Below are 11,611 nucleotides of genomic sequence, written 5' to 3' on the forward strand. Positions count from 1 at the left end.
AAAGTTATTGCGTAGGGAAATGTACACACACAGACACACAGATACACAGACACACAGACAGACAGACACTTTCACTTTTCTAGATATACTAGCATGGGTGCCCGGCGTTGCCCAGGTATTTGGAGATGTATGTTGAGCAAAAAACAAAAAAAGTGGTCAATTTTTTTAAACTTTGACCCCTATTATGACCCATTAATATTTATTGTTTTGGACTCAAATTAAGTTATTAAATTAGATCCATGTCCAAGGAATCTATATCTAAAATTTCAAGTGTTTAGACCCAAAATTGTCGGAGGAGTTTGGTAGAGTTATCAAAGGTCAAATTGTTTAACTTTGACCCCTTAACAGCCAAATTTCTGTCTGAAAACGGATCACAAAGATTTTCCAAAATCTCAGTACCCTGTATATCAGATTTCGAGTCTGTAGACTTAAAATTGACAAAGTTATTGCGTAGAGAAATGTACACACACAGACACACAGATACACAGATACACAGACAGACAGACACTTTCACTTATATATATATATATATTTATGTATGTATATATATTATATGTACATATGACGTTTCTTAATTTTTGAAATGAGGATTGTGTATTCGTATTATTTGGATTCATCGGACTACTGTTCTCATCTTGAGTATCATTTTCATAACGTTTAGGCCGATGTAACCTCCTATTTGGATGGAATTTCGAACGGAAACCTTTATTTACCTCACGGGGGTAGCATGCTCTGTTGTCGTCAGTCATGACTGCTATAATCGAAACCGAGACCAAAACTTGTGAAAAATTTTGATAAAATTACACACACACACACACACACGCACACACACACACACACACACACACACACACACACACACACACACACACACACACACACACACACACACACATATATATATGTATATATATATATATATATAAAGAAGTAGATTACTTGGGTGCCATCAACTATAATCGAAACCAAAACTTTTGAAGAATTCTTGGTAAAATTATTTATTAGAAGAAATGGAAGTCCATAACAATTAAACGATAGTCACTCGAATGTAAGAGTGACGCACAACATAAATAAATAAATAAATTATGTTTGTTGTTCCTTTGTTATTTATTTTTTCTAAAATCCGATTGCTGCATCGGAAAGGCCAGTTAAAAATACATAATATACTTTGTTATTTTCTTTAATTTAATCCCTTTTTTAGAATTTATTAGACAAAATTTAACTTTTATTTTACCGTGCCAATAAATATGATCATCACTGTATATATATATATATATATATATATATATATATATATATATATATATATATATATATATATATATATATATATATATGTGTGTGTGTGTGTGTGTGTGTGTGTGTGTGTGTGCTAGCAGGACGACCCATTGTTGCTCGAGATTGAATTAGGATCAACGAATGTTCCACACTTCCAATACTTTTATTGTCATGGAAATCGCCAATTCGTCAATGAAACCAATCGATTGCCTGCTCTAGTCAGGAACCCACCGAAGTGCAACTAAAGAAAGCTCCATATGCCTCGCTGCAGTAGCTTACTCCACAATTTATTGTAGTCAACACTGCCCTGTAGAAAATCTACTTTTGATTTTATAAAACATTTTTTGTGTAATGACTTGAATTAAAGTTTAAAATGCAAAAGTTAAGTACCATGGTTAAATTATGGTTTAAAAAGAAACATTACGCGTTTTTGCCTTATTAAAGAATCTACTGTTGATTTTATACACCGGATCCTTCTGCTTGTGCGGTGATAAAACTTTTCAAGGCTGTATAAATTTTGGTCAAGATTGGACTGTTCCTTCTTTAATGGGATTTTTTCAATTATCAAGTTTCGATGCTTGTCGAAGGTATTCCAACACAAAACCTATCGAAGAACACTCTCATGCACATATATTACATGTGTGTGAAATATCGAAAAAATCGGCTTATCCGTTTTGGAATCCATAAGGAACTCTCTCTCTCTCTCTCTCTCTCTCACACACACACACACACACACACACACACACACACACACACACACGCACAAAGAGACAAAGTACCTTTTATATATAAATAGATATATACGGCATAATCACGCTGACATACTGGTTCCCGCTGGATCACCGAAGTTAAGCAACATTGAACCCGGTCAGTACTAAACGGGTGACCATTTGGGACTTCCAGATGCTGTATGTGCTCTCCGCTTATCTCGGCATTGTTTTTAGTCGTCCTGGATTTCTCCTTGCCACTGGACTCAAGCAATGCCGATTCAGGAGCGGTGTGGTTAATGATTGCGCAACCCTTGCTTCACAATCACACGCGCAGTTGCCCCTACAGGAGTATCCATTGTCTTTCGAGACTAAACGGAGGCATCGAGATATATACGAGTGTCGTTCCAAAAGAAAAGGCCCCTATTTTTTTTTACTCCAAAAAGTTGAAGCGCTACGAAGATGGGTATGCTACTATTAAAACGAGCTACCTTTTTGTGTTCCAGAATATATATTTTCAACATTTTGTCGTTAATGTTACCCTAAACAAGGCACAGAGCTACTTTGACGTAAGGGGCTAATATTTAGGACCGAATTTATACGGATACTATATAGGGAGTTGAGCAGCGAAATGTCTTCACATTACACGTAGACCTCTGCATGTCAGTACAGTCAGGAAAGCAGAGATCCCGGAGGAAATTCCAAAGCTTAACATAGTCACCACCATTTTCAATGCACTTTTGCCAGCAATGAACAATGGCTGTGCATGGGCATTCGGAGCGCGCTTTGTCATACGAGGATCGTTCCCAAAGTAAAGCCTCCTATTTTTTTTTTGATTAATTATTTATTTTCACTTTGTTTCATTGAAGTTCTGTTGTTAACACTTGGTATCTATTTATGAGATACATAGATATCCGAATGTTTCATTGAAGTTCTGTTGTTAACACTTGGTATCTATTTATGAGATACATAGATATCCGAATGTTTCATTGAAGTTCTGTTGTTAACACTTGGTATCTATTTATGAGATACATAGATATCCGAATGTTTCATTGAAGTTCTGTTGTTAACACTTGGTATCTATTTATGAGATACATAGATATCCGAATGTTTCATTGAAGTTCTGTTGTTAACACTTGGTATCTATTTATGAGATACATAGATATCCGAATGTTTCATTGAAGTTCGCCTGTGAATCGAACGCATACCATAATAGTACTTCGCTGCACCTTATAATAGCCAAAAGTTAATACAAAATATTAGCCCGCTCGGACCAGTAGTTTCCGAGAAAAAAGTGGCACAACCAAATCTTATTTTTCACCACATTTGACGGAATCTCTTGATATTAACTCCCTATGACGAGGAAGACCTGCTATTTTCATTGTAAACTTTGCTTTCGTATAAACTATCGCCTGAAGAGGTCTCTAGTTACTGGTAACTCGCTGATCGAAACATGCTACTGACTGTGTATTACTGCTTATGTAAAAACAAATAAAGTGTATACCCTATTCGGTTAATACACTTGTATTAATCTTATTAAACATCAATGCTTATTTAACCCCTTGAAAAACTCTTAGATTATATATATATATATATATATATATATATATATATATATATATATATGCCTTTCATGTCACATGCTACTGGTACCATGTAACCCAGTACTACCTGCCTCATGGTCTGGTCACCGGCGACTAAACTGGTTTCCCCACCAGACTTGTTTGGTGAGTAGGGTGGCTAGTCTCCCTGAAAGATTAAAAACAAGACCTTCCAAAGGGCGAATGAACCCTTTTTCGGGGTCAACGGCCAACTAGCACCGTGTGTGTTTGTGTGTATGCATGTGTGTGTTGGGGTGGAGAGGGCTCTGGTAAGCCGTGATGAAGGCAACCTTTCTAGGAGAAGCAAATCTCTGATTAAAAAAAAAAAAACATAAACTGGGAGACCAGTACCCGTATTAAGCTGGTCTGCAGTTTAATTTGTTGCTGGCTATCTTGCTCTTGCTTGTTGCTGGATCTCAATATTGTGAACAGAGAGAGAGAGAGAGAGAGAGAGAGAGAGAGAGAGAGAGAGAGAGAGAGAGAGAGAGAGAGAGAGCAAGAGAGAGACTTAGCTGTCGTACAAAGCTAAGACTCTGTTACATCATCTGTGTATAGATACTCCCTCAGGCATTTGTCTATTAAAATGATCCTGTGGCAATGGAAGTCATTTTTGGTCTCATGGACTTTAAGTATCTGAGGGAGTGGCACTCGTCTGACAAGACGCTGCAATCATCATATATATATATATATATATTTTACAAGGTGGTCACCACTTATCAAGGCCCGGAAACCACTCAGGGATAAGGGTTATTGTAAGTACAGTACGTTAGTGTGGATATTTAAAGTGTGTACGTAAGGGGGCGGTTCATCAGGAATTTGTTTACGTTGGACTTGAAGACATCCAAGATGTAGTCAGGTGGGAAGCAAGCAGACGGAACAGAGTTCCACAGGCGTGCAGTTCTAAGAAAGAAGTTAGTAAAGAAGTTGGGAACATAATTTTCCTCCATAATCGATCATTTAAATATGTTTATTATACTTTTCATGTGGTCTCTTCGTCTTATTGGATTCCAGGAGAAGAATTCATAGAGTAGAGTATGTATTTAATGTATGTATGTATTTATTTTATCATTTATATGTAGAGTATCTAGCTTCGTGCGGTTATTGAGGTAACATTACTTGGAGAAGGTGCACCATTCCTCGTAAAGGCCAGTGTGGGTCAACCATAGTGAGGAGATCTTATTTGGGCAGCGAAAGTATCCTTATGCCATGTTGTTCTAACAAATCCCTGTACAGAAAGACCATAAACGCTCGAGGACAGTGTCTAGTAGACATTTAAGTGTGTGGGGATAGTCACACACACACACACACACACACACACACACACACACACACACACATACACACACACACACACACACACACACACACACACACACACACACACACACACACACACACACAAGCACACACACACACAAGCACACACACACATACACACACACAAACACACACACACAAGCATACGCACACGCACACGCACGCACAGACGCACACGCACACGCACACGCACGCACACACACGCACGCACACACACGCACGCACACACACAGACACACACGCGTGCGCGCACACGCGCACACACACACGCACACGCACACGCACGCACACGCACGCACACGCACACGCACGCACAGACGCACACGCACATACACACACACACATATATATACACGTATATGCATATATGTATATTCAAGTTCCTCCCCCTACTAACGTATATATGTATACCATTGTACATATTGAAACATGTATACAGAAGCAGTGTTTATATATATATATATATATATATATATATATATATATATATATATATATATATATATATATATATATATATATATATATTACAGTTTTTTTTTACCCCAAACAAGTCACAGTGCCACTAGTCGTAAGGGGCTACTATTTGGGTCCAGATTTGTAGGGATACAATGAAAGGAGTTGAGCAACGAAATGTCTGTTCACATTAAACTTAAACTTTTAAACTTCTATGCTAGTACAGTCAGGAGTACGTGCCTGGGAGGGAATCCCAAAGTCCAACAGTTCGAGGGAAGAAACTATTTGAGTAAAAGGCTTTACAATATATCTATCTATCTATCTATCTATTTATCTATCTATCTATCTATCTATCTATCTATCTCCCCGATATATATATATATATATATATATATATATATATATATATATATATATATATATATATATATACAAACACACGCGAGATGTATATTCAAGTTTCTTTCTGTCCTTACGTATATAAGTATACGATAGTACATATTGAAATATATATATATATATATATATATATATATATATATATATATATATATATATATATATATATATATACAGAAGCAGCGTGTGTGCGTGTATGAGAGAGAGAGAGATAGAGAGCGAGAGAGATAGATAGATAGAGAGAGAGACAGAGAGAGACACAGAGAGAGAGAGGCAGAGAGAGAGAGAGAGAGAGAGAGAGAGAGAGAGAGAGAGGGAAAAGAGAGAGAGAGAGACTCTATCGTCTGTTTTGTCTACTAACAAAAACAACGCTTGTGTCAGAGTCGACGTTCTGTCGTTGTAGTGACGGGGAGTTGATTACCCAAGATAGACTTCCTTAGTAGCAGTTGTAACCTTTAATCATCAGCAAGTCAAGTAGTGGTCACACCTTCTCAAATTTGTCCGAAGCAGAAAAGGGGGAAAAAAAAGAAAGCAGTCGTTTTCTTTTTTTTTGTTTTTGTTTTGTTTTGTTTTTATCTTTTCAAGAACTGACCACGGTCAAGCGATGATCAATTCCGTGACCACAACAGGGACCACATAAATAACCGGATAATATATATGTATATAAAAAGCAAAGCAAACAAACAAGGATCTTCCACTTTTCTATCTTAGACGCAGTAAGTTTTTAAGAAATTTTGTTTTTCCCTTGACACACACACACACAAAAGTTTTTTTTTTAATACTTAACCTATATATTTTTTGTTTATTATTTGCTCCGTTTTATTTAATCAAATTTTCACTTTCTGGTTCCTTTTTTTATTCGTCTTTCTATCCGGCGAGATAACGGTTCGGAATAGAGTCCCCGTCATTTTTTTTCTATTATTAAAACCCAATCTAATCGATCTCGCACTGTCTGCCCAACTCTGTCACATCACCACAGTCTCGCATCCATGTGCTTGTTTTTCTAGTACTAGTTTTTTTTTTTTTTTTTTTTTTTTTTTACAGAGGAGGCACCAATTCTCAAGACCCGAAGACCACTCGAGGATAAGAGTTAATTAGTATAAAGTGGTCATTAAGGTAACCGCTTAGCTATCATTTCTGGAGGAAATTGGGTAGAATTTGATTATTGAAGGGGGCGGGACAGCAAGAACTTGTTTACATTAGACTTGAAGGTGGCTATAATGTAATGAGGTAGGAAACAGGCAGTGGAACGGAGTAGTGGGACTTGTTGGTAGTGCTACTTACTCCAACGAAAACACCCTTTCAACGAAAATACCTCTTCAACGAAAATACCCCATTCAACCAAAATAAACCCGACAAACTCGAATACTTATGCAGAATACGGATCCTGGTATTTCTTTTTAAGTTTTAGGTAAGATTTTCGAGTTAAGTTCGATTTTTACGGTATATTTTGTTTATTGAAGTGTAAGGTGTTACCCTCCCTTATTTAAGAATGACTTTCTCAATAATAACGTTATTTTTTGAGCAAGGACCGTAATCTGCATAAGTACATAAACCCGACTAGCACTAAAATCCCAGAGCTTTATTGTAGAGGCCGCCAGAGACCGGGAAATGATTCTATCCTTTGAAATTCCATCGCTTCTTTCATTTTCCCCAAACATGCCAGAATGCAGAAAATCAAATATAATGTGAACAAACATCTTGTTTGTTCTCTCGGTACCAAAATCAACAGTGTAGATCTTTTCCCTTTTGGTACTCGTCCTGTGCAGTTCTAGGAGGACTACCATTCCAGGCGTTCTCTTCTCGCTTTGAGAAGATGTTAGTCTATTACTAATCACATGAGATTCCTTTATCGGGGAATGCCGACGACGTTGTACGGGCATTTTTCCGCTGGTCAGAGTGCTCCACCTCGCTAACTATTCAATCTCATTTCCCGGCCCTTTGTCTCACATCTCTTACCGTGGGAAACAAATAAATACCCATCTTGCTGAACAACTCCCCATTTAGGCCACCCCTATAAATCTGACCCATATCACAGTGATCTGATACGTTTTCAGAGGTAATATACGTTTTTTAGTGGTAAATAAATATAATAAAAAAAAGAATGTCCCCGCTACAAGTGCATATTTCTGTTGTATACGACGTTCCAACCACGAGTATCAAAAACAAAAACAAAAAACAAACAAATTAAAACTTAGAAAAAAAGAAATATTCCCACGAAGCAAAGGGTGGTTTCACTGTGCTGCAATTATACATTTTTCTAGTTCTAGGGGCGGAGATGCTAATTTGTGAAGGTATGAGTTGACGGGCAAGACGAAACAGGTTATTTCTCTCACAATTCCAGAGTTCCCTTTTAAGGGATATATATATATATATATATATATATATATATATATATATATATATATATATATATATATATATATATATATATAGCGCTTTAGAAAATAATATACGAACAAACCTACACCACACACATATAATTTATATTATTATATATATATTTCACACGAATCTCCATTCGTCTTTTCCTACCTTTCTTTTTTCGTATATCTCCGATTATATGCTCCTGCGTGACAGTTTAATCCCTCTTTTTGCATCTTTTGAAACAAACGATTAACTCCTGATGAGTTTGTTGGTGAAAGGGGTCCCTACGGTTTGTTCGTATATTATCTTCAAAGCGTTGTATAGTTTTTGTACCTTTAAAATGTTACACACACACACACACACACACACACACACACACACATGTATATATGTGTATATATATATAATATAAATCTGAATGTGTGTGTGTATGTGTGTGTGGGTGTGTGTGTGTGTATCTGGTCACGAATAGGCTCCTATATGGTTGACTATTTTAAAAAACTGATTATATATAATGATAGAAGATGTATCGAGACACAGGAATGGGTATGTTTGATCTGGCAGAACGGTGGTTCATTAAAATTGTGGGGTCTGCGTTCGCGCCTGCTCCACAAAGTATGGAAATAAAAAATTTAAAATATAAAATATAAAAATGTTTACAAGTGTTTTGGTATTGATGTACATAAAAATACTTTGATAAGTATGTTTTAACTTAAATAGGGATGGTATGATAAAATTCTGCGGTCTGCGTTCGCGCCTGGCCTCCAAAGAATGGAAATAGGTACAAACGTTAATAAAGACTTTTCATATCTATCTACGTAAGTATTCTTTGATAATTATGTTTCAGTTTGAAGAAAGTATAATAAAATTATGGGGTGTTCGTTCGCACCTGACCTCCATAGAATGGAAATATGTCACAAAGTTTAACAAGGTTTTTTAATATAGATCCACAGAATATTGTGATAAGTGTTTCAGTGTGAACAGGTATGGTATAATAAATTATGGGGTTTATCTATTTTATTTTTACTTTCATCATATTTTGCTTTGGTTTTGATACCCCCAAATTCGAACCTATCTCTTTACAACCCTTCCTTTTCATAACCTATCATTTATCCATTTTCTGTAGGCTGTTTTTGAACCCAATCAACGATGGGTACTTTTGCTAGTATATATATATATATATATATATATATATATATATATATATATATATATATATATATATATATATATATATATATATATATCTTAAACTATAAATACACTAAGTCTCAAAGGAAAATGAAAAGAAAACAACAACTGCTCCTGATGATAATCGGACGCACCGATAGAAAGCGCTTGAGTAGAATATGTCTGAACAACAACTTTTGCGCGCCATTTTATACAACATGCCGACTGAAATAAACAAGACCGCTCGCCGAACCGAAAAGATATACAGAAAAATCGGATAAAAGAATAACTCTGTCAATATATATATATATATATATATATATATATATATATATATATAAATATATATATAAATATATATATATATACATATACATATATATATATATATATCTGAGGTTATTGTTTTCCAGAAGTTATGTAATCAATGAAGCGTAACGAGGTTGATACAAGAGTGCTCAATACTGAAGTAGAGCAGGGTATACTCTTTATTTGTTTTCACATAAGCCTTAATATGTCACTACACAGTATTTGTGCGTGTGTATGTGTGCGTGTGTATATGTGTGCGTGTGTGTATGTGTGCGTGTGTGTATGTGTGAGTTCGTTTCCTAACCAGCTAGGCTGATTTTTTTTTTTAATTTCACACAAATGTACTCTAAATGCATAATGGCAGTTTTCTTAGATAGATCTCATATCGAAATGTCGTCGACACGTATCGATCATCGAAAAACTTCGATAAATGAAGGAACAGGCGATATTTACTTAAAACCTTATACAACCTAACATTACAAGTGTATTTGAGAAGTTTTATCACCGCACAAGCAGAAAGACCGGCATATAAAATCAAAAGTAGGTTCTTTGATATGGCAGAGGCGCGTTCGAAATGAATGTTTCTGTCTAGAGCATAACTGAATGAGCCATGACACGTGACTTTTGTATTTTAAACTTTAATTCAAGCCGTTATATATAAAAAATAATTTTATAAAATTAACAGTAGATTCTCTACAGTGAGATGTAGACTAAAATGTATTGTAGACTAAGTCATTGCGGAGAGGCATGTGAACCTTTTTCCCGGTGCACCGCGATGGGTTCCAAACTAGAATAGGCAACCAATCGATCTGATTGAAAATAAGATGCTTTCACTGATTTCGACGAAAATAAAATATGAGACGGTGAAATATTCGTTGATCCGCTTTCAAACCCGGGCAACGCCAAGTTTTTTGATTATATATATATATATATATATATATATATATATATATATATATATATATATATATATATAGCCCCCTCCCTCTTTGGCGTGAGCACTTTGAAAATATCTTTTCACCCGACGCGTATTTAAGCAATTAAGCGAATCCCACTATTAATTTGTTTGTAAACGACGGGAGGGTGTGGATTTAACACACACTCGAGGAGAGATATTTACGGCACTGATTCGTGATCCGATGGTTAGAGCTGGCGACTATCATCGCGACGGTTGTAGGTTCGATCCACGGCTGGGGAAATGTGTTTGTGTAGCTGCACCGATGAGTTGTGATACAACGAAACAGTACTGTATGTGGATGCCATTTATATATATATATATATATATATATATATATATATATATATATATATATATATATATAAACGTCATCCATTTATATAATATATATATATATATATATATATATATATATATATGCGAATGGAGATTCGTGTGAAATATATATATAAAATATATGTATGTAGGTTTGTTCGTATATTATTTTCGGAAGCGCTACACACACACACACACACGCACACACACACACACACATATATATATATATATATATATATATATATATATATATATATATATATATATATATATATATCCCTTAAAAAGGGAACTCTGGAATTGTGAGAGAAATAACCTGTTTCGTCTTGTCCGTCAACTCATACCTTCACAAATTAGCATCTCCACCCCTAGAACTAGAAAAATGTATAATTGCAGCACAGTGAAACCACCCTTTGGTTCGTGGGAATATTTCTTTTTTTCTAACTTTTAATTTGTTTTTCGATACTCGTGGTCGGAACGTCATATACAACAGAAATATGCACTTGTAGCGGGGGACACTCTTTTTTTGTATATATGTTATATAAACGTCATCCACTATGGATGTGAGTCGTGGACTGTCTACCAAAGGCACGCTAAAAAATTAAATCACTTCCCCACCACCATACTGATGAAACTGCTTGACGTAGGCTGGCAGGAAAAGATACCAGACACAGAAGTCCTTACTCGTGCTGGACTCCAAAGCATCCCCACTATCCTGATGAAGGTTCAGC

General features: G+C 35.8%; 1 protein-coding gene across 1 annotated transcript in view; it reads left to right on the plus strand.

Annotated features, from left to right (window-relative positions):
- Positions 1 to 6,019: 6,019 nt before the first annotated feature.
- Positions 6,020 to 11,611, plus strand: part of LOC145255822 (uncharacterized) — a 382,839-nt gene continuing 377,247 nt past the window's right edge. The window contains exon 1 of the mRNA XM_080114540.1: positions 6,020 to 6,474. The gene's annotated coding sequence lies outside the window, so the exon portion shown is untranslated. The remainder of the gene's footprint in view (positions 6,475 to 11,611) is intronic.

This window comes from Euprymna scolopes, chromosome 31, assembly GCF_053919585.1.
Source record: "Euprymna scolopes isolate OS-2025 chromosome 31, ASM5391958v1, whole genome shotgun sequence".
NCBI lineage: Eukaryota > Metazoa > Mollusca > Cephalopoda > Sepiida > Sepiolidae > Euprymna > Euprymna scolopes.